Here is a 24,570-nt window from a genome sequence, read left to right on the forward strand (position 1 = left end):
ACTGTGGGACTAGTTAACTTTAGTTCTTACATTCTACCTGAAATTGCCTCAATAACTACAACTCTTTTTTCTATATTTAACTACAGTTGCTTTCCAGACACCGCAACTATTCACGATGAATCTTATGAATACGTCTTTATGAATAATAGTATTATTTATTAATAATTAACTTTAATGTATATTTTTATTAGTAGCTGTATTACAGGTAATGCATGTACAGCCTTTAATATGCGATAGTGAATTTGCAGGTATCTTGGGGAGGGAAGAGAACTGAAATTTAGGAAATACATATTTAAAGGGGGTGCAAGTCACCTCTGTCACATCTGGGTGTTAACTGAATAGATTTGTGGCATTATTTATTGTGTTTTAACTCTATACTTGTGTTTCTCAGGAGACGGCAGAAATATTGGGGATTTGTGGCTACAGAAAATAGTTTGAACTTTACAGGCAAATGTAAGGTTATGTTTAAGAAAAAAAAAACTTATTTTCAACGTGATTATTTAAGACAGTTGTTCGGAACAGTATGTCTTCTCATATCTGTGGCTGTGGTCCTACAATAACGGTGATGAAACAGACGTTATGTGCGGAAAGAACTGGAGATGGAACAGGAGACTCACCCAGTCTATAGTAAGGTTGTGTAGGACCGCACACACTAGGAAGAGTGTTGAGTAGCGGGTGTAAAACCTTCACGAGCCAGACAGGAATCGAACCTGCAATCTTTTGATCCGAAGTCAGACGCGTTATCCATTGCGCCACTGGCCCCACTATCATCTTACTCAACTGCACTACAGTGAGCTCAGAGCCGCTACTAGTAATACATTGTCCAGATCCGCATTTTCTCAATTAGATTCACGTGTTTTTTACGTGTGTCTAATTACTACGTCTTTCATTTTGTCTGGTTTTATAAAAATGTCTCTTGAAAACAGACAAAGGGTTTATGTGTCTCCCTGAAATTCACACACGAAGGAAGTCACACGAGGAAGGAAAGATATCGCGTTTAAAGAGAATCCAGAGTGGAGACGCCGGCGAATGAAAACGAAGCTTCATATAGTACGAGCGCACTACCACTGAACTAAACTCCTGATAGTGAACTTTTTCCGCAGGTTAATTGTGTTAGGAAATGTGAACAGTCAACAGAGCGCATTTTAAAGGCCAAAGCAAGACAATTAGATGTGAAGAGAATTCTGCTTCTCTGTTTACTGAGCTTTCGGTGAACGTCAAAGTGAAAGACAAATTCGCTATTTTCACTTTTTAATTAAGGAACAAGAAAACACCATCCTTCGAGCCGGATTCAAAACAGCTACATAACAATCGTCCGCTGCTTTTTTAAACAGTTTTACGCTCTAGCAACTGAGCTATCGAAAGGTCGACTCCAACCGCACACGTTTTGTCATACGCGTAGCCCAATGTAGTGTAGAGTTCCTGTTTATATAAATCGCAGTTCGACATCAAAATACTCACTAACAGTCTCGTTTAGTAGAAGAAATGGACCAGGATTCTACTGTATAATCTTCCAGAGGTCTTACAAAACGTTTGGAGGGACATCAGTGCAGGTGGAAATTGACTCTTTTTCTAGTGGGATCAGTACCATATAAAACCTTTCTTTTGGATTGAGAAGAGGATCATGGTGACACTCAAAACATCCCTGTCTTTGCTTCTTACGAGGACTTTTGAGCTGCAAACATCGGTTCAAAACAAAACTCTGCTACTGCAGTTGCTTCTTGGAGAGTTTCTTCAAATCTTTCAACTGAACGTCTTGGGATATTGACGATGATATAATACAGATTGTGGTTTTCTTTTGATCGAAAATTTTATTAAAATATGAGCCTCTTTTACCTTTGTCTTGGATGTTTCGCAAGGTATAATACTTTCCCTTGCATCCTCAGATAAACATTCTAAATACCACAAAGTTACAATATATGGAATAGCATTTATTTTTACATATGTTTTAAAATGTACTCTTATTTAAAGCTACATTTAGTGCTAGGTAAAGATAACGTTGCTAATACTGATGTAGTAGAAATGTAAGATGAATTGATAGCTTTATCTGAGCTAAAAAAGTCCTAAAACGCCTCCTATAACAGGAAAGGACTCGTAGCAAGATTAAACTCCAAACGTTGCTATTACATTATGCATTATGTAAACACGACCCATTTCAGCTTCTGGTGAGTGCAGTTTTTCCAAATTGAATCAAAACTACAGCTCGAATGAAATAAAAAAAAGTTTATGTGTCTCTTTGCTGTAACAACTCTGCCAAAACTATTCAGATAAATCAGAATAGCATCAGAACGTGACTAGATTTTATTGGATATTAGGAAATTTATTTGTGTGCATTTCCCCCTACGATCATAATACCTTCCTGTTTTCATCGTGTTTATTGTTTCTGCCTGTGATCTCGGAAATAAAGTATGTGTTCACCGAAATATTCCGGGAGTTTGCTGTGGTTTGAGAGGAGTGTATGAAGGTAATGAATGAGGGAGGACACGCGCATTCAGCACGGGGAGCGCAGAGCAATGAGCCGCGCCTGCAGCTCGCTGAGTCTTTTCTTATATAACCACTGAGTCCGGACACACAGCGTTTCCAGCCCGTGTTGGAGATTTACAGTTCAGAAAACGACTGTCTCGAGCAGAAACTGATCTTCCTGCTTTAGTTAAGGTTATCGGAATCGGCGGCTGCTGTGGGGGTATAGCGCTTGTATCTCTCTTCTCTGGCTAAACACTATCTACTGTAAAGTATAGAAATAGACAGAAGATGAAATACAGCTACAAATACTTCAGTAAGGCCGAGCAGATAGGAAAGTTTAAATCAAATGTTCTATAACTCGATCTGCCTATATTTTCGAACTCTCTGTTCGAGCTCTGATATAATCCTCTCTGCTCCTGTCGTTGTCACTCTGCATTCCGTAGGGCTACAGGTTGATTTCACAATGCCACAATTAATTAAATACAGGAGAAACCGCACGGACAGCAATATGTTTTAAGAAATCTTCTTCTGGATTTATATTTCGGTCTTTCTCCTTTAAATGCATACCTTGCCGTAAATCTTTACTCGATTACAGGCACCCCAAACAGTTTTTAAGGCAGAAATCGAACCCCATTTGATTTTCTGCTAATAACGTGTAAGTGTTCACGAAGCATTTCCCTGCACATCGGGTGCCCACAAATCGGTTTCTCCGTTTTCCTCTTCCTGTCGTTGTTAGCGAGCACAAGAAGACGGGACAAATGCAAGAGAGGGAAAAGGGAGCGGCTGTCAAGAGTGAGATTTGAACCCACGCTTCTATTCAGAGACCAGGGGGTGAGTTTCCCGAAAGCATCGTAGCGCTAAGAACATCGTAAACTCGCTCTTAAGATCGATCGTTGATTTACGAGTGTTTCCTAAAACCTATCGTAACTAAAGTAGAACGTTATAATCCTTCGTAATCTACGTGCTCCCCGACCCACTCGTTAATCACTAAGTGCTTCTTAAACTGGCTACCTCTTGCGCCAACCTTAGCGACAGAGATCGCCAGACAGAGCACATTCAATTCACATCATGGGAATTCTCTGGAAATATAGAATACTAAGATTTTATATTAAGGATTTTGATATTTTGTTGTACTATGTAAGAGGAAATTCGAAAAAAGAACATTTATTTATACAGTTATGAATTTATTAGTCATCTTGGGTAAATTTCATATTCATAAATCAAATGTTTTAATAATACTCCCTCTTTTAGTACTTTTGGGGTGGGGTTTAAATTGTATTTAAATTCCATAAAGAACGTGAAACATGTAACATGTATTACAATGTAGCGCCACGCAGGGCGGGCTGAGAACAGCACCTGGGGACTACCGGACTGTATATAGTGGGACGGAGGCTGAGATACAGTCTCTTCCCTTCGTGTGTGTGTATGTTAGTGTAGGTGCAGCGCTGTAACCCCTGTCCCTGTGTGTGTACCTTTCCCGATTCGAGTTATTAAATGTGTTGTTCAACCCCATTCCCTGAGTCCTACGCCTGTTCCATTCCGTACCGAAACCCGCGGTCCATACAATATTTTAAGTTCGAATGCCGTTTTATGTTCTGTCTTGATTGTTGACGGTAAAGCTTAGACCTACTTGTTTTTAAATTTGATTATAGGTCCTGTATTTGTTGAGTGACACGTGCCAAGCTTAGTAGTTAATTTTTCCAGATGTCATGTTAATAAGACCAATTAAAAAGGAGTTCCAACACACCCAACAACTTTAAATAACAACAGTATTTTCTCTTGAAACACTGTGATTCCTAACGATGGCAGCGTGACAAAAAATATTGCTTTAAATCAAAGACGTCGTGCAGGACGCATACACTGTTCACACAGTTAAACTTGGTTTTCTTTTACAGCATGTCAGTCATTTATTTTATTACACCATATAATGAAAGTATTGTCAATCAATTGTTTGTCAATCGACTTGTGATGCTTTTTGCTAAGCGACTTCAGGGGCGGGGTTAACAAAGAAGTACTTTATACTCGCTCGTTAAATGATCGATTAAGAGGGGTTTTGGGAAACCCACGAAAAAGTAGCTTGTATGTTACCTACGTACATCGTAAAGTTGCTCGTTCGTCTCTAAGATTCATCGTTTTCGGGAAACTCACCCCAGAACACCCAAGCGATGAAAAGACAGGAGTCCTTGAGTCTGGCGCCTTAGACCACTCGGCCATCCTGATAAGGTACTGTAGGTTTATTCCATGCTGAAAAGAGAAGGAAACACAATGTTTCAGCTGTGGAGCCTTCTTTGATTGTGACTCGAAGTAAACCTTTACCTTTCCTTGTTCGTTTGATGTTAATTTATCTCCGTCAAATACCTAAGAGTATCTAAACTCGACAGTTGCTTTCAGTAGCTAAAGACAGGCTATACTGCTCCAGGTGAGGCTCGAACTCACAAAGAGGGTAAAACGCCTGATTGGCGGGAGTGGGATTTGAACCCGTGCCTCTATTTGGAGAGTGAAACACAAAGCTTAAAAGACACGAAGCTGTGAATTTGCTGTTTTAAACAGCTCGACTATTCTGAAAAAATGTGTGCTGAATACACCAGTCGCATTCGATTTTCCGTAACTTTAGGACGATTGATACTACTGGACTAACACAATTTGTGGCGTTTAGCATGACATGGAAAACGGTACCGGAGCATTCGGGTCCGGACTACCAGACTCAGAAACAGTTTTTACCCCCGCACTATCAAACTATTAAACTCCCAGCCTCTCTCACTCTCTCCTCACCTCTCACCTATGATCTGAACCTCACAGTGCCTTCTTTCTTACCAAAAACCCAAACACACATTGAAAATCTGCCTCTACCATACATGTCAAAAGCTCACTCCCCATCATTTCTATCCCTTTATTTCATTCTTTTGATGCATGTTTTTGCACATAACCTGTTACCTTTTTGTTATTTTGCACACTGCCTATTGTTGTTTTTTGCACATCGGCTGTTGTCTCTGTCTTTCTTTTGTTATACAATTGTATTGTTGTTGTGTTTTTTTCGTTGTACCCAGTGGGCAAAAGACGTATAATATACGTCTATTAAACGCATACCTTAAACGTCTAAATGTGGTCCGCAATTCGTCTAGAATGAAATTCTAATATACGTCTATTGTTATACGTCAATTATACGTCTATGATTAGATGTTCATTATACGTAAATGGTTAGAGTTCTATTATACGGATAAATTTAGAAGACAATTATACATATATGGTAGGAGTTCCGGATAACTTTAGAGGTCTATTATACGGATAACTTTAGAGGTCTATTATACATCAAAGATAGGTTTTACAGGTGTAGAAACTAGTAAATCAACCCAATGATTTGGTTTAGAAATTTATTCTGAAAATACACATTCACACCTGAAAAATATGTATTTCAAATTATACAATGTATACAATCAATCAACAATCAACATACTTGTACATACTTTTGGTGAACAAAAAAATTTGCTTGCATTTCATCTTTCGCAAGCTATATGATTTAAAAAAAACAAGTTGTTCTGCAAAGGAAATTAATAAACGCATAAAACCAAATCAAGACCTCTTTGAGTGTCCCAAATTACATGTTCTGTAAAACAAGACAGGAAAAAAGGTACCGCTGGCATTCGGATCCAGGATCTCCTCTTTATGAAACAGGTGTTTTAACCAGCTTTACCACAGCACCGGCAGAACACTATTCTTATACAGGTGGGTACCCACCCTCAAACCTTTGTTCTCCCGCTACTTTACCTTTGCCTACTGTCCTGTCTCTCTCACACATGAAGAAGACTCCACGGCCGAAACATTGTGTTCTCTTTCTTCTTTTTTTCAGCATGGAATAAACCTATTACCTATTCTTATACAGCCGCTTGGACACACCGCTCTGAGACATCTGAGGTCGATGTGCGCTGAGCCTGGTCGCCGAGCAAAATCATGCCCAAGGGGAAGTGGTATGCGAGACGAGGTGGCCGAGTGGTTAAGGCGATGGACTGCTAATCCATTGTGCTTTGCACGCGTGGGTTCAAATCCCACCCTCGTCGGTTTATGTCTTCGACTTGTGATCCGTTTCTAAGTTGGACTTGCTATCTTTATCTACTGTAGTAGAGTAGTAATATTTCTAGCGTTGGCTGAATATGGCTTACAGCAGTAGCTGACAGATATAGTCTCTTAATAGGTTAAATTTATGCTTTGTACTGCTTTCACCTGACATTAATAGTAGTCCTGATGAACGATTTAGGGACATGGCGCATCTTGAAAATGTTCTTGTTAATTTCAGTTTGGAAAAAATGCACTCACCAGAAGCAGAAACTGGTCGTATCTGCAAAATGCGCAATGCAATAGCACTGTCTTGCTATGAGTCCTTACCTGTTACAGGAGGCGTTGTAGGACTTTTTTAGCTCAGAAAAAGCTATCAATTCATCTTACATTTCTACTCCATCAATATTAGCAATGTTATCTTTACTAAGCTCTAAATATAGCTCTAAATAAATGCAAATTTTAAAATACATTTTAAAATAAATGCTATTCCATATATTGTAACTTTGTGGTATTTAGAATTTTTATCTGAGGATGCAACGGAAAGTATTATACAAATGTGAAAGAGGCTTGTATTTTAATACAATTTTCGATCAAAAGAAAACCAAAATCCGTATGATATTACCATCAATATCCCTCGATATTGACGTTCAGTTGAAAGATTTGAAGAAACTCTCAAAGAAGCAACTGCAGTTGGAGAGATTTGATTTGAACTGATGTTCGCAGCTCAATAATCCATTCGTCCTCGAAAGAAGCAAAGGTTAGTATGTTTTGAGTGTCAACATGATCCTCTTCTCAATCCAAACGAAAGGTTTTATGTGATCCTGATCCCACTAGAAAAAGAGTCAATTTCCGCCAGCACTGATATCCCTTTAAATGTTTTATAAGAACTCTGGACGTTTATAGAGTAGAAGCCTGGTCCATTTCTTCTACTAAACGAGACTATGGGAGTGGGTATTTTGATGTCGAACTGGGATTTAAATAAAGAGGAACACTACACTACATTGGGCAACGCGTGTGACAAAACGTTTATTTTCTGACCTCTCGATAGCTCAGTTGCTAGCTCTTAAGATTGTTGAAAAAGCAGCGAGTATTTCTTATGTCCCTGGTTTGAATCCAATTCAAAGGATGGTGTTTTCTTGTTCCTTAATCAAAAAGGGAAAATTGCGAATTTCTCTTTCACTTTGATGTTCACCCGAAAGCTCAGTATACAAAGAAGTAGAGGCTCCTGTTCTGAATAATCCTCAAGTCTGATTGTTTTGCTTAGACCTTTAAAATGTACACTGTTGACTGTTTGCGCTTCCTAACACAATTAAAAACCCGCCGACAAACTTACCGATCGGGAGCTTAGTTCAGTGATAGCGCGCACTTAAGACGCTCCGTTTTCTATCGCCGGCATTTTTGTATTCTCTTTCATCGCGATATCTTTTATTCTTCGTGTGTGAATTTCAGGGAGACTCATAAACCCTTTGTCTGTTTTAAAGATACATTATTTTAAACCAGACATAATGAAAGACGTAGTAACTAGACACATGTACAAAACACATGAATAGTAGCGGCTCTGAACTCAATGTGGTGCTGGATGGGAATGCAATACAAACGCCAATGGCACAATGGATAACGTGTCTGATTACGGATCAGAAGACTTTAGGTTTCTACTCCTTACTGGTTAGTGAAAAAGCTTTTAAACCACGCTATTCAACACTGACATCGTAGTGTGTGCGGTCCTACACAACCTTCCCAGTGGGCAAAAGACGTATAATATACGTCTATTAAACGCATACCTTAGACGTCTAAATGTGGTCTGCAATTCGTCTAGAATGAAATTCTAATATACGTCTAAAGTTATACGTCAATTATACGTCTATGTTTAGACGTTCATTATACATAAATGGTTGGAGTTCTATTATACGGATAAATTTAGAGGACTATTATACATATATGGTTGGAGTTCCGGATAACTTTAGAGGACTATTATACGTATATGGTTAGAGGTCTATTATACGGATAACTTTAGACGTCTATTATACGTATATGGTTAGAGGTCTATTATACGGATAACTTTAGACGTCTATTATACGTATATGGTAAGAGGTCTATTATACGGATAACATTAGAGGTCTATTATACGTATATAGGTAGAGGTCTATTATACATCAAAGATAGGTTTTATAGGTGTAGAAACTAGTAAACCAAGCCAATGATTAGGTTTAGAAATGTATTCTGAAAATACACATTCACACCTGAAACATATGTATTTCAAATTATACATTGTATACAATCAATCAACAATCAACATATGGGCAATAATCATAAAAAACACAACTAGTCTTAAACTTCAGCTACAAATTCTGGTAACATGGCAATATACAGTATAGTAATGACAAACACAAACTAATTACATTAACACACTAACTCAAAACCACATTTTGATTCAAATATACATTTTAAAATGTACAACTTCTATATTTCCAAGAAAAAAAATATTACAATGCAATGCAAATATTACAAATATTTGCAATGTATTTGCAAACCCTGTCTAATTGTCCTAACAGTTAGAACCAAAAACCTATTATTTTCAGTGTCCAGATCTCCTGGCCCCCTGCCTTGCATATGCATTTTTCAAGTAACACATTGCGTGCTCCTTTATTTCTTTTTCTGTCGATGTAGGGTGGGACTTCAGCACCGCAGCTAGGAGAAAATTATATAATATTACTTCCCAAATAAATGATGATTAATATCTTCTTTAGTATAATCTAAAAAATGAACGGTTTACTAAGCTCAAAGCTGAAATAAATGTATAAAATTTGGCTTGCATCATAGCAGTTGAGCAATAAAGTCTGTCCTAATTAAAGAGTACCCAAAGTTTGAAAGTACAACATAGAATAAGAATAGAGAAACGGCAAAACGATTTTGTGTCATCTTCCCCATTCACACTATTTTTATGTGCCATTTTTTGCTTATTCACGTACTATTTTAATCAAAATAATATTAAGAAAGATCTGTATGTATTCAGATACTATTATTATTGTTCATACTTACTCGTCAAAAGAGGATTGCTGAGATATTTGCGGATATACTTCTACGTTTGAAAAACGTGTCCAAAATGGTGACCAACGAATATTAGCAAAGCATTGTGGTATATAACCGGAAAATATGCTGGGTTCGATATTTTCTCAACGTATGCGTTTATTAATGTTGTCGATATTATGGTTGAAATTTAACATTGATAATACATCGCGGCTATGTGCCCCCTGCTATGAGCTGATGTGCAATTTTAACGCATGCAGTTAGTAAGGATCGGTCACTGTTGTATGGTATTATATATAATGACATTATGGAATAGGATTGGGACAGGCCTGGCGTCACGGGGGGAGGGAGGAATGTCGCCCCTTCAGTTTTGGGCAAAAAGATTTACCTAACTTAATTTGCGTCCTAAAAAAATAGTTGTACTTTGTCAATGGTCAGACGACACTAAATGACACGAACAGTCACTCAGTCTGTTTGATGGGCAGGAGGGCTATCCGTCCAGGAACTGCACATATCAGTGTTGTTATTGAGTGTCAACATTACGATCCTGTTTGCTCATGTGGACCGATTCCTTGCAGTAGTTTATCATTATACTTAAAATCGTTATATAACTAGGACTAGTTATAGCAGTCTGTGCTTTCTGTTGGTTTTACAACATTTTTTTCTTAACGATTCAGAACGTCCATGTAGCTGCAAAAATGAACGCTTATGGTACTTTTCGCTCCAGGCAATACAAACCGTGAGAGTGACGAAAAATGTGAAACTGAACTTCATCGCAAATACCAGATTGCTAGTCGTTATCTTCTATCATGAAGCACTAACCAATGGCATAGCTACGAGATTTCATTTGGGTAGCTGCACCGTACAGCTCCGTTTCAACCGAAATATCACCCCCCCTCAGAATTTCAGACGCCCCCCTACAGATTTTTCCCCGGGCACCGCGCACTGATGGGGGACGGGGTGTCCAGGAAATGGTATCAACTTTTCTCAAGAAAATAAAAATAGAAACTCTATAGGCACTCAAACATTTTACTGTTTTTTTTCGGGCAGGTGGCAAGACCCCCTCAGCAAAACCCTTGTATGCCAAGCTGTGGGCATTGATTCGTCGAATATACGTATATTTACGGCGAAAATACGGCTATACGTATATATACGTCGCCTCGACGTATAATCAACGTCGAATTGCAACTGTAAAATCGACGACATGAATAAACGCATATATAACGTCGAAAACACATCTAACACAGTGCCTGAGGCTTTTTACTGTATGTATCGTGTCGCAGTAATTAATTTACACGTGTATAATAAATATAGTAAATATAATAAATTAATTACTGCGAAAATAATTTACTTCGTACACTGTGCAGAGTGCCGTATACTCTTAGTTGCGGCACACACGATACATACAGTAAAAAGCCTCAGGCACTGTGTTAGATGTGTTTTCGACGTTATATATGCGTTTATTCATGTCGTCGATTTTACGGTTGCAATTCGACGTTGATTATACGTCGAGGCGACGTATATATACGTATAGCCGTATTTTCGCCGTAAATATACGTATATTCGACGAATCAATGCCCACTGGGTATGGCAGCCGCGCCGAGAAGCTTTGCTTATGCCCATCTTTTTCCACCGCTTCTACTGAACCTCGGAGCTGCAGGAGGAAGGGCTGACTTTAGAAAGAGCTCTTAAAGTCGCTAGAATTCATGAAGCAGCTCAAGCAGAATCAAGAATGCTTTCTGACCACAGTGACAAAGTGACACTGAACGGGGTGCTCGCTCAAACTTTACAAACAAAAGCCGAGCAGCAGGACGCAGTCATGCTAGAGATATAGAAGAACAGGGGACGGCTGACATTACATGTTGACAACGCACAAAGCAGATGAATGCGGAGCGTGAACAGCAAAATGTCTACACTGTAAGAAAACAGGACATTATGCACACGTCTGCAGAACATCACGTCCGAGTTTAAGGAGAGCAACATCAGAGATTGGAAGCTAAGGAGTTTCAGGTCTGTGTTTTTATTCTAGGTTCAAGAAAGTATGAATACCTTTGCAAGAAGTATTTCAGAATCCCAGTCAAATCCAGTACGAATGCCCCATAGATCTGCATTGTACAATTAGTATACTGTTTGTCCGTTGAATCAAACACGCCTTATGAAGCATTTCTAAAACAGGAGAGATCGTTAGGGAATGCGTCTTCCTGTAAAAATAAAATGACTTCAAGGGTACTATAAGCAGAGGTGTGAAAGCCTGCTCTACTGAAGAACTATAGCCAGAGATGCCAAAGAGGTCGAGATTTCACCACGTGAGAGAAAGCATCTCAGAAAAAGAAGTTGCGGTCGTTTCCACGCGTTATAAAACCACTAGGTCAAACAACAAGAGCTGAAGAGCCGCTGTTGAGAGTAACGCGGCCAAGCGCTCTAAGGAGCTGGCTTAAACCTCCAGTCTCTTCAGGAGCATCTGTTGGAGTCGCACTGCTACAGCGTATCTCCTTGTTAAGTATCCCTTTTATTGTTGTTGCTGCCTCCAGGCGATGTAAACCAGATTCAGAAAAAAAATAATTTGAACAACATTATTCCTATGTTGTTTGAAGGCGCGGTGGCCAAGTGGTAAGGCGTCGGTCTCGTAAACCGAAAATCGTGGGTTCAAACCCCACCTGTGCCTGTTTCATTTGTCACTGCTTTCCTTTAGTTTCAAAGTCTTCAAAAAACTCGCAATGTAGGAGTCTGAATAGTAAGAGAGCGTAACTGTCGCCAGTGATTAGTATTCTTGCATATCCTGCCTTGTTTTTTAGTCGACAAAGCTTGTTTCTCTTCACACCCATCTTCCGAATGATCACCTCAGCATTGGGAAGGAACGTGCGCTTGGTACAGCCCCCCACTCCATGGTCTGATCACAAACAGATCGGGTGAGCTGTCAGTCCAGGTTGGAAGTAACGTTCGAAAGCACTAAAAATCTGACTTAGGAACGAGAAGACCGTGTTTTTTTAAACGAGTAAACGATAAAATAATAGTTCAGGTGGGTAGCTGCGTCAGCATGCGTATATACTGCCTGCAAGACTATGTCAAGTTCAAGTTCAAGTTTATTGTCATTATACTTATACACAGGTATATGGTATAACGAAATGCTATTTAGCTAGCTCTCGGACATAAGTAGTACAAAGAAAAAAACACAACAACACAACAACAATACAATTGTATTACAAAAGAAAGACAGAGACAACAGCCGATGTGCAAAAAACAACAACAGGCAGTGTGCAAAACAACAAAAAGGTAACAGGTTATGTGCAAAAACATGCATCAAAAGAATGAAATAAAGGGATAGAAATTATGGGGAGTGAGCTTTTGACATGTATGGTAGAGGTAGATTTTCAATGTGTGTTTGGGTTTTTGGTAAGAAAGAAGGCACTGTGAGGTTCAGATCATAGGTGAGAGTGAGAGAGGCTAGGAGTTTAATAGTTTGATAGTGCGGGGGTAAAAACTGTTTCTGAGTCTGGTAGTCCGGACCCGAATGCTCCGGTACCGTTTTCCATGTCATGCTAAACGCCACAAATTTTGTTCGTCCAGTCGTATCAATCGTCCTAAAGTTACGGAAAATCGGATGCAACTGGTGCAATCAGCACCCATTTCTTCAGGATAGTCGAGCGTTTTAAAACAGCAAATTCACAGATTCGTGTCTTTTAAGCTTTGTGTTTCGCTCTCCAAATAGAGGCACGGGTTCAAATCCCACTCCCGACAGTCAGGCGTTTTACCCTGTCTTTTTTACCTGCCTTTACACTGTTTCAGTCTTGTTGTGCTCGCTGACAATCACAGTACGAGGAAAACGGAGAAACTACTTAGAAAAAACATAACGGACAGAAAAAAGCTTCGTAAACACGTGAATGTGATTAGCAGCAGTAAGGTATGCATTCAAATGTTTAAGGCTGATTTATAAAAGCAGCAGAAGAAAGGTGCAGCCTTTGTGAGAATTCGCGGGTTTTTATGCTGCTTGGACTTCTTTCAAGTCTATGAAGTGATCCCCGTTTTATTTTCATTTTCAAACTTCAGAACCGAATAACAAAAAGGTTTCATGTGTGACAGCATTCTGTTGCAAATACCGTTTCCACGATGTATTCAGCGACGGGAATGAAATATTTTAGTGCTGGCTCAAATGCGAGGAATTTCAGAAAAAACAACTCTTGCAGTAAACGACAAATTTAAAGCGTGTAGTCAGCATGAACAGAACAACGCAATGCTCTGTAAAAACGATCTGAAGCCGCAATTACTCTTTTATCTCGGGCAGTTCATTCCGATACGATGTTTCCGCAGAATAAATGAAATGCCGAACTCCAAACATGTTGTTGCCATTATTGTTACTCCTGCTGCTGTAGTTTTAAGCTTTAATCAGTGGGTATGTAATGTTGTAAAGGGGCTGGACTACTTTGTTCAGTCCAAATTCCATTATGTGAATTTATGCTTTTTTAATATAAGCATTAACAATACAATGCGTGCTCAAAAACCATTACTTATTAGCTAAAGAAGCGGCAGTGTTTTGACAAAATGTGGTATTCGAACAGTAAATGCTGAAGTGTTTAATACTTGCTTGTGAGCAGATCTCCCTCGATTTAGACAAACTCTTGTTTGGCCGATGATTTCAGATCAAAATCTGAATCAAGTGGAAAGAAAGCTGAATTACGTAAAGGTCATATAAGGCACTGGGTATCACTGTTACGCCATCAGGTCCTGCTAGGAGGATTGGGGGGATCAAATTGACACAGAGGGACCCAATGTGGGGGCTGAACCCACAGTTCTGAGATTAAGAGATTCATGCTCTATTGACTGCGCCTGTATAACTCTTGTGCTACAGCAGTAATGTTTCTGGGTGTGGATGGACATGACATAATAGGCTGACAACAGGAACACGTGGCCCACAGGCAGTGACAGTATCGCTATCACATTTGGCTGCAGTATATTGTGTTGAGAGCAGCAATAACTTTCCTGCAGAGATGGGAGTGCCTTTAATACAGCTCTTTCAATCGGACAGAGTAACAGGAACGGACCAAAAGTTTCTGCTGTGGATCCATCTCCACGTGGGGGAAAGAGACAGTAAAATAGCGATGAAGAAACAGAAAGAATTGTGCTCTCTGCAAAGTAGGAAAGAGGTGGTCAGACACATAAAACAGCTTGGTGATAATTTACAGCGACAGTTTTATGTTATTTAGTACAAGGATTTCTCTTCATGTGACTTAAGATGTGTAATTTGTATGTTGGTTGTATGAGAACAGTTTCTTCTAAAGTCCTGTCAATTGACAGTGGAGAGCTAGCTGGTGCACATCTTCAAGAAGATTCTCTTTAAGGCGATTACAAGTTTCTCGAACAAATCTGTTTCATATTTTTAAAATAATTTAGCTAATGAGCAACGAGAGTATAAATGAATTCTCCCACCCTCCATTCAAAGATAAAACTCCATGTGCGATTCTAAGTTTCCTTGGAGCTACTGACGTTCGTCATTATTGGACATTCCCGGTGATATTGACTAAGGAGCTCAATTTTTACGTGTTGTAGTTCAACATGTACAAAATATTCGTATCCCCTGCAAATATCGGCAAGGTCAGTGATATTCTCAACAATGTGTGCCATTGCAATTCGTGCAATTCGTGCCATACTTTTTCCCAATGTATTCTGACATGCCAAGATCAGAGGGTCATATTTAAAAAAACTGGTGCATTAAAATGTTTTGTACTTCAGGATTTTGATAGTCTGTTACATTGTCTTTCACACGTCGGTGTCAGAACTGTGAGACATTTTCATAATTGGGGGGGAAGGCCGTAGCAATAAGCAGAAAGTACAATCACCTTTTCCCAGTGTAAGTCCGTGTTATGGTGAGTTTTCAAAATTGGTTTGCGATTTTCTGAAATATATTGCATACAAAAATATGATTTGAACAGTCGCTATTTATTTGGATATTTCCTTTCACTGAGGATGTCTGCAGTATTCCAGCCGTATTAGTACTGATCGAAGAGAGCCATCTACAGGCGAAAGGCGACATAACATCACAGCAGCAGCATTTAAGGTGGAACGAAAAACGCGAAGAAGCTGGCGAATAAGAAGCCAACTTCAGCCTCGTAGCAGACCCTGGGAGGCACGCTCAAAATAATCATCTTTCCCAGTACTTCAGAGTCATATTTAAAGCGCTTTACTGCAATTTTATGTGACGCAGCTCCCTACTTAAATTACTATCAGCTGTGTACTGTAATATGATCTGACTCCACGCTTGTGTTTCTCGGGAGACAGCAGAAATATTGAGGATTTGCGGCTACAGAAAATAATGTGAACTTTACAGGCAAAAGTAAGGTTACGTTAAAGAAACAAAAACTTATTGTCACCCTTTTCAACTTGATTATTTAAGACATTTGTTCGGAATAGTATATCTTCTCGTGTCTGTGGCTGTTGTCCTACAATAACGGTGGTGAAATAGCAGGAATGTGCAGAAAGAATCGGAGATAGAACAGAAGACTCATCTAGTCGATAGTAAGGTTGTGTAGGACCTCACACACGTCGATGTCAGTGTTGAGTAGTGTGGTTTAAATCTTCTTCACGAACCAGAAAGGAGTAGAAACCTAAAGTCTTCTGATCTGTAATCAGACACGTTATCCATTGTGCCATTGGCGTTTGCATCGCGTTCCCATACAGCACCACATTCAGTTCAGAGCCGCTACTATTCATGTGTTTTGTACGTGTATCTTATTACTACGTCTTTCATTACGTCTGGTTTAAAATAATGTATCTTTAAAACAGACAAAGGGTTTATGAGTCTCCCTGAAATTCACACACGAAGAATAAAAGATATCGCGTTTAAAAAGAATACAGAGATGCCGGCGATAGAAAACGGAGCGTCTTAAGTGCGCGCTATCACTGAACTAAACTCCCGATCGGTAAGTTTGTCGGCGGCTTTTTAATTGTGTTAGGAAGAGCAAACAGTCCACAGTGTACATTTTAAAGGTCTAAGCAAAACAATCAGACGTGAGGATTATTCAGAACAGGAGCCTCTACTTCTTTGTATACTGAGTTTTCGGGTGAATGTCAAAGTGAAAGACAAATTCGCAATTTTCCCTTTTTGAATAAGGAACAAGAAAACACCATCCTTCAAACTGGATTCAGACCTGGGACATAAGAAATACTCGCTGCTTTTTCTACAGTCTTAAGAGCTAGCAACTGAGCTATCGAGGGGTCAGAAAATAAACGTTTTGTCACACGCGTAGCCCAAGTGTAGTGTAGTGTAGTGTTCCTCTTTATTTAAATCCCAGTTCGACATCAAAATACTCACTCCCATAGTCTCGTTTAGTAGAAGAAATGGACCAGGCTTCTACTGTATAAACTTCCAGAGTTCTTATAAAACATTTGAAGGGATATCAGTGCAGCAGGAAATTAACTCTTTTTCTAGTGGGATCAGGATCACATAAAACCTTTCGTTTGGATTGAGAAGAGGATCATGGTGACACTCAAAACATACTAACCTTTGCTTCTTTCGAGGACGAATGGATTATTGAGCTGCGAACATCGGTTCAAATCCAATCTCTCCAACTGCAGTTGCTTCTTTGAGAGTTTCTTCAAATCTTTCAACTGAACGTCAATATCGAGGGATATTGACGGTAAAATCTTACGGATTTTGGTTTTCTTTTGATCGAAATTGTATTAAAATTCGAGCCTCTTTCACAGTTGTATAATACTTTCCCCTGCATCCTCAGATAAAAATTCTAAATACCACAAAGTTACAATATATGGAATAGCAATTATTTTTAAATGTTTTTTAAAATTTGCATTTATTTAGAGCTACATTTAGTGCTAGGTAAAGATAACATTGTTTATATTGATGGGATATAAATGTACGATGAATTTATGAGCTAAAAGGTGTACGCAGGTGCCTTTTGCGTACTTTAATCAAAGACAATAAATAACTTTCACTCAGACGTTGATCAGAAGCTCAATAAATGACGAAGCAGAGGCTCCTGTTCCGAATTCCCCTCACGTCTGATGGTCGTGTTCTGATCAAGATCAATCTAAATTGGTACAAGGGATTTTAACAAATCTGGTCTTTAAGTTCAGGGACTGCTCTGTCTGCTTTGTAATTCAAAAATAGATACAAATGTCAAGTTTTTTATAGATAATGTGTTGTCTGTTTTCAAAAGTTAGGTACTTAATTGACTTTATGATTTGGTTTTGATTTTGAATCGTTATATTATTAAGTTTGTGCTTTCTCTGTTTTTATCGTATTGTGAAGTTATTTTTTAAACAAACGCTTACAAAGGCAAACAGGGCACACAGTACAAGCTACTGTGCACTTTTGGGAGTATACCAGGTTCGATATAAAATCACAAAAATGTAAAAGGAGAAAATACCCCAGACTGCGTGTAAAGCCCTCCTTGAGGTATGCTTTCAAAATAGCTGCACCAGGCACTTGGACACAGATAAACACAGGGATTTAAAATTCAGGAATATGAATGGTCAATTGCTTACAGTTGGTTTTTTTACGTTTCGTATTTAGCGATTTGTGTATAAATCTTTTAAAAATTCATTAAAATGCTAACAATATGTAAAATAAAAGCAACAGCACCGTTAAATGCCGGGGAGACGGGCAGTTTTTTTTTTTACAATCAGATTCCAATCTCTAATGCTGTGTGTGAGAGCTGTGTGTGAAAGCTTACTGTACATAACTTTCCTTTTCTCACATTTTCTGACAACTATTTTTTCTGACCAAAGGGGCACCCTGTCAAGATGTGAGTCGCTCTTGAATCAGAGCTGGGTGACACGGGCTTCTGTTCTGATATGGTTGTACGAGAAGCAGGAGGAATCACTTCACTCGTATGAAGCATGAGCTGAATCAGGAGTGAGACATTTCGTGTGTTTGTGCATATGTCAACGCCTGACCTACATCGTAAAACTAAAACTAAATTAAAAACTAACATTAAGTTGTCAGAGACATTCATTTATATACAAACATTACTTGTTTCTTTGCAGATATGCATGCTGAAGTAGCTACCCACCTGAATATATTAAACGTTTCATCTATACAATCAACATAGTGTTCTCCTGAATAACTACTCAAAAGAAGCCGCAGCTCAGGTGTTAGAGAGATTTGAAATCAGATCGATGGATTTAGAGTCCAGACTGCTAACCGACAGCTGACACAGGTCTTTTACAGAACTGTTTTGATTTTTTCTACTTTGTCCCCGTGACGTCATTGTCCTGCTCGCAGCCGAGCCCGACACACGGTACCATCTGGTTTCTGTCGCTGGGCGCTCACCCTGCGGTCCATGTGGGTCCTCATGCCCCAGTATAATGACGGGGACACTAAACTGTAAACAGGTGCCGTCCATTGGCTGAGAAGTAAAACTGAGGTCCTGACTCTCTCTGGCCTTTAAAAATCCCAGGTCGTCTCTTGAAAGAGTAGGGGTGTAACCCCGGCATCCTGGCCCAATTTTCCATTGGCCCTTACCAGTCATGACCTCCTAATAATCCCCATCTATGAACTGGCTTCATTACTCTGCTCTCCTCCCCACTGATTGTTGATGTGTGGTGAGCATTTTGGCACAGTATGGCTGCTGTTGCATCATCCAGGTGGGGCTGCACATTGGTGGGGGTAGTGGGATTCCCCATTACCTGTAAAGCGCTTTGAGTGGAGTGTCCAGAAAAGCGCTATATAAGTTTAAGCGATAATAATAATAATAATTATTATTATGTAAATTGCAATAAAAATAGAATATTTGTTTCAAAATCGATTAATGTAAAAACTGATAAAGCTAATGCTTTTTTCAGGGCTATATCTACTTTTAAAAAAAAAAGAGAAGTCTGTTGCAATTGTGAAATTTGGAGAAGATGCACCAGCGGGTGCCTTCACATCTCCAGCTTCAGTCTCGCCTGTAGCTGGGAGAAGGTTAAAAGCACACAAGTGATCTGTAGACGATGTTCGGGGAAGAGATAATTCTGTTTTCAGCACAGGGAGTGAGAATGATAAAAACACAGAAAGCACAAAGTTAATAATACAACGATACAAAATCAATACCAAATCATAAAGCCAATTAAGTAGCTATCCTTTGAAAACAGAGAACACCTTTATATCTACAAAAAACTTGACATTTGCATTACAAAATGTATTTTTGAATTACAAAGCAGACAGAGAAGTCCCTTAATTCATAGATCAGATCTTGGCCAAAACAAGACAATCAGATGGGAGCTGAATTTGGAACAGGAGCCTCTGCTTCGTCGTTTATTGAGCTTTTGATCAACGACTGAATTAAACAGATTCACTATTTTAACTCTTTGATTAAAATACACAAAAGGCACCTTCCTTCAAGCTGGAGTCAAACCAACGACCTAAGGATTCCCAAGTGTTTCCATTACAGTTCCCTACTCTACCAACTGAGCTATCGAAGGGATACCAGGAGCTGCACTCTGACACATACTGCCCAATGTAGTGAAATGTTCCAGATGAGTAAAATCCCAGATCGACATTGTTTCCAACTCGTTTCCTTAGTCTTTTTTACCTTGAATTTAAGCCACAAACCAGGATTCTACCGTATAAACTTCCGGGGATATTAAAACATGTTTGATGGGGCATCAATCATTCCAGGCGGAAATTGACTCCTTTTTTTTTCTTGGGGGAAATGAGGAACAAAACTAAATGTCATTCTGTGCTTCTTAGAAGCATTATCACAGCTAATGCATGTAATGCCTTTAGTATGTGAAGGTGAGAGTTCAGTTATGCCAGGGAGTGAAGAGAACTGAAATTTAGAAAATTCATATTTAAATAGATTGCAAATCTTCAAAGTGTTCTGTCACTGCAAAATTATTACAGGGGTCTACCAGCTGCGATACGTGCTTGTTTTGGGACTATTTCCAATAAGTATCGCATTAGTAATTGTGTGTCCTTACTGGTATCTTTTAAACTGTGAGGGACATTCGGTTATATAGTCATAATCCGATTTTAACGTGTCCTGCATTTTAATTTACTGAACAGATAAATTGAAACGTTCTGATTCAGAGCCCCTGCAGTTCGTGCTAATTAGAACCACAACAATGCTCCCGTGTCCTGAGCACCACACTGAGCACACGTTCAGCTGGACTCTGACTTTGTTCAGCACGACTTCTTGTTGCAGTTGAGCTCAGAGCTAGAGATGATCTCCATATTCTACCGCACTAAGTAGTTCGAAAGTTAGTACACAGTACACACTTTTAAGTGGAGTCAGGTTGTTAAAAAATTAAACCAGCGCCCTGTCACAGAAAAGTACCCCGGTCTCCCCCGCAGCAAACGTAGGCACTCAGCACTGTACTAAAGAGGAGCGCTTATTCGCAGCTGAGCGTGAGCTCTGTTTACAGTCAGCAGACATTTCCTCATTTCCAATGACGTTTTCGCCTGCTCTCAGCTTTTTAAAGACGGTCATAAACGCTCATGAAGTAATTCATGTCAGTTTGAAGTCTGTTTCTGTTGTTACTCTAACGAGAAAAGCTTTTCATCAGAAGTGTGATTTGAACATACGTCTCCAGGAGAAACTGCACTGGCTGTAAACTCCAGAGACTCCCTCTCTGAAGAAGTTTCCGTCACCCTGCAAGAGAGAAGGTCCATCATTCACTGAGGCAACCACTGAGACAATTAACATTGAACACGTGAAATGCGAGATGCTTTCTACCTAGGGATTTTATCGTTTCTACGTTGTCAGAAGTGGGGTTTAAACAAAAGTCTCCAGGAAAAGCTGCAACCTAAACGCAACGCCTTAGACCACCAACCATCCAACCTGTGTCTCTTATACGGAATTATATTTTATTTCTTTCTACTTGTTGAAAAGAAAAAAAGTGAAATCATGTAATGAGAAAAATGTCTTTTTTCATGGGAAAAACAAGTACGAGCAAGTTTAGAGCAGCGCTCAATAAAAACGATCAGAAACCGAAAGCGCTTCTTATGCGGATCAGTATATTCCGATGCCGGTGGTTCTGCAGAAGAAATAAGAGTAGCCGAACTCCAAGCACTGTGTTGCCATTACGGCTACTCTGGCTGCAGCTGCTTTAAGATCTACTCAGCGAGCACAGAAAGTTGAAGGAGGTCAGACTGGTTTGCGCTGTCTAAATAACAGTGTGTGAATTTAAATAAGACTATTTACAATGTAATACATGCTCCAAAAGTACTGCACTGGCTGCTATTTGAAACGCCTTCATAAATGACGCGTAATAGAGATTGATGCAGCTGGCTTTTATGCTTCACAATACATTGCAATCAGGAAAGTATACTGTATTGTAATCAGGAAAATAAATCAATTATTAATATGCAATACAACGTCTGTTCTTAAAAATGATAGCTGTTTTACACTGACGTCGCTCTTTATGAGATAATCCAGATTGTGAAGACGACTGCACCCTAGCAGATCAAAATATAACACAATGGCTGTAAAGCACACTCTGAATCGATCCGAAAATTTGATTTCCTCGATCCGTTTAGGCTACAACAGGCAACTTGGCGCTTCTCCAGCAAACCATTTCTCAGTTTTGTGAATGACTTGTGCTTCCAGCACACCAACTTCTGTAGCTTGTCTGGATGGCCGAGTGGTCTGATGCGCCAGTTTTAAGGGCTCATGTTTTTCCATTGCTTGGGTGTTTTGGTCTCTGAATAGAGGCGTGGGTTCAAATCCCACTTCTGACAGCTACCGTCTTTTCCCTGCCTTGCGTTTTTCCTGTCTTCTTGTGCTTGCTGACAACGACAGGAAGAGGAAAACGGAGAAACCGGCTTGGGGGCACATGATGGTCAGGGAAGTACTTCTTGAACACTTATGTGATTAGCAGAAAGTCAAATAGGCTTCGATGTCTGCCTTAAGAACTGTTTGGGCTGCCTGTAATCGAGGAAAGATTAACTGCAAAGTATGCATTCAAATGTGAAAGACCGAAATAGAAAACCAGAAGAAGACTTATTAAAAGAAACATTGTTTTCCTTGCGGTTTATCCTGTATTTCACTGGCTGGAGACGCTGTGTCCGGGCTCAGCGGTTATATAAGAAAAGACACAGGCGGGGTTCATGGTTTTGTGCTCCCCCTGCGGAATGCGCGTCTCTTCTCTCCTTTAATACCTTCATACACTCCTCTCAAACCACAGCAAATTCCCAGAATATTTCGGTTTTACCTATTTCACAGGTAGTGGGTCTTCCTTTCCGAGATCACAGGTAGAAACAATAAATACGCTGAAAACAGGAAGGTATTCCTGATCGTAGGCGAAGATGTGCAAAAATAAATTTCCTAAAATCCAACAAGGTCCAGTCACGTTCAGGTACTATTCTGATGTAGATGAATATTTTTGGCACAGCTGTTACAACAAACAGGCAAATAAACTTTTTTTATTATTTCATTCGAGCTTTTTTTGAAAATGTTTTTTTCCATTCACTAAATAATACAAAACACAAACCCACCATAAACGTCTGACCATTGATATTCCTGAATTATAAGCTCGTACACACGTACCGCGAAATTCGTGTAAGAGTCACAGCTGGGAGGCAGTTCAACGAATATGATGCCTTTCAGAGGCCGAGTATTAGACACGCGTTATCGTGCGGAGCTTATTCTTCCTCTACTGCAGTCTTTGCCTCGGGCCACCCCTCTTGGCACATTAGCACTTTTAATTTTCGATTTTCTGTATAGAACACCGAATATCTTGAGGAAGTCTGTCAAGCAAAGACTGCTGGATAATTGAGGTGCAAACGTTGGTTCAAAATCAACATCCTCTGCTATTGCCGTTGATTCTTTGAGAGTTTCTTCAAGTTCTTCATCTGACCTTCAATATCGAGGGATATTGAGCATAATACCGTACTATTTGTAGCTTTCTTTTGATCGCCTGTTTTATTAAAATGCCAGCCTATTTTACAGTTATTTAGATATTTGGCAAGGTGTAATAGCCCCCCTCGCATCCTCAGCTAAAATATTTTAAAAGTACAACAAAATTACATTATATTGAACAGCGTTTATGTTAACATTTATATTCAAATTAAAGTAAATATACGAAAATATTAAAATACAACTTCGGCGATCTGTCGTTTTTGCTTGTCAAGTTCTCAAACAATTTTGCTATGTATTTTAAATTACTTTAGCTGAAGATGCAACGGGAGCATAAGTGAATTCTCCCGCCACCCACTGGAACCTATAATTCCATGGGTGAATACTAACTGCTTGGAAATTGCCAATGTCCGTAATTATTGGAAATTGCCGGTAATGTTGACTCTGGTACTCAATTGTTTACTACTGCAAATATCAAAATAGTTCAGGTTTTGCGGAACAATTAAATTTTTGCGGCGATGATGTTTACTATAGGAAGAAGTGCGTCCCTGGGTGGGATCAAAAAACCCACCTTGGAGTTAATAGCCAAACACGCTAACAGGTTGCACCACAGAAATGCTTACACCTTGCTTTTTTTCATTTACATACTTTTGGTGAACAAAAAAATTCGCTCGCATTTCATCTTTCGCAAGCTATATGATTTTAAAAAAAGCAAGTTGTTCTGCAAAGGAAATGAATAAACGCATTAAACCAAATCAAGACCTCTTTGAGTGTCCCAAATTACATGTTCTGTAAAACAAGACAGGAAAAAAGGTACCGCTGGAATTCGGATCCAGGATCTCCTCTTTATGAAATAAGTGCTTTCACCAGCTTTACCACAGCGCCGGCAGAACACTATTCTTATACAGGTGGGTACCCACCCTCAAACCTTTGTTCTCCCGCTACTTTACCTTTGCCTACTGCCCTGTCTCTCTCACACCTGAAGAAGGCTCCACGGCCGAAACGTTGTTGTCTCTTTCTTCTTTTTTCCAGCATGGAATAAACCTATTACCTATTCTTATACAGCCGCTTGGACACACCGCTCTGAGACATCTGAGGTCGATGTGCGCTGAGCCTGGTCGCCGACCAAAATCATGCCCAAGGGTAGATAGCTTTCGTGACGAGGTGGCCGAGTGGTTAAGGCGATGGACTGCTAATCCATTGTGCTCTGCACGCGTGGGTTCGAATCCCATTCTCGTCG

The 24,570-nt window shown here is 39.5% G+C and overlaps 4 non-coding genes across 4 annotated transcripts; 3 read left to right on the forward strand and 1 right to left on the reverse strand.

Annotated features, from left to right (window-relative positions):
* Positions 1-689: 689 nt before the first annotated feature.
* Positions 690-762, reverse strand: trnar-ucg (transfer RNA arginine (anticodon UCG)). Its single transcript has one exon. It is a non-coding gene; the product is annotated as a tRNA-Arg (tRNA).
* A 5,674-nt stretch (positions 763-6,436) lies between these two features.
* trnas-gcu (transfer RNA serine (anticodon GCU)) lies at positions 6,437-6,518 on the forward strand. The gene has a single exon. It is a non-coding gene; the product is annotated as a tRNA-Ser (tRNA).
* Positions 6,519-12,136: 5,618 nt separating this feature from the next.
* Positions 12,137-12,208, forward strand: trnat-cgu (transfer RNA threonine (anticodon CGU)). Its single transcript has one exon. It is a non-coding gene; the product is annotated as a tRNA-Thr (tRNA).
* A 12,280-nt stretch (positions 12,209-24,488) lies between these two features.
* On the forward strand, positions 24,489-24,570 carry trnas-gcu (transfer RNA serine (anticodon GCU)). The gene has a single exon. It is a non-coding gene; the product is annotated as a tRNA-Ser (tRNA).

The sequence above is a fragment of the Atractosteus spatula genome (assembly GCF_055471065.1).
Source record: "Atractosteus spatula isolate fAtrSpa1 chromosome 10 unlocalized genomic scaffold, fAtrSpa1.hap1 SUPER_10_unloc_15, whole genome shotgun sequence".
Classification (NCBI taxonomy): domain Eukaryota; kingdom Metazoa; phylum Chordata; class Actinopteri; order Semionotiformes; family Lepisosteidae; genus Atractosteus; species Atractosteus spatula.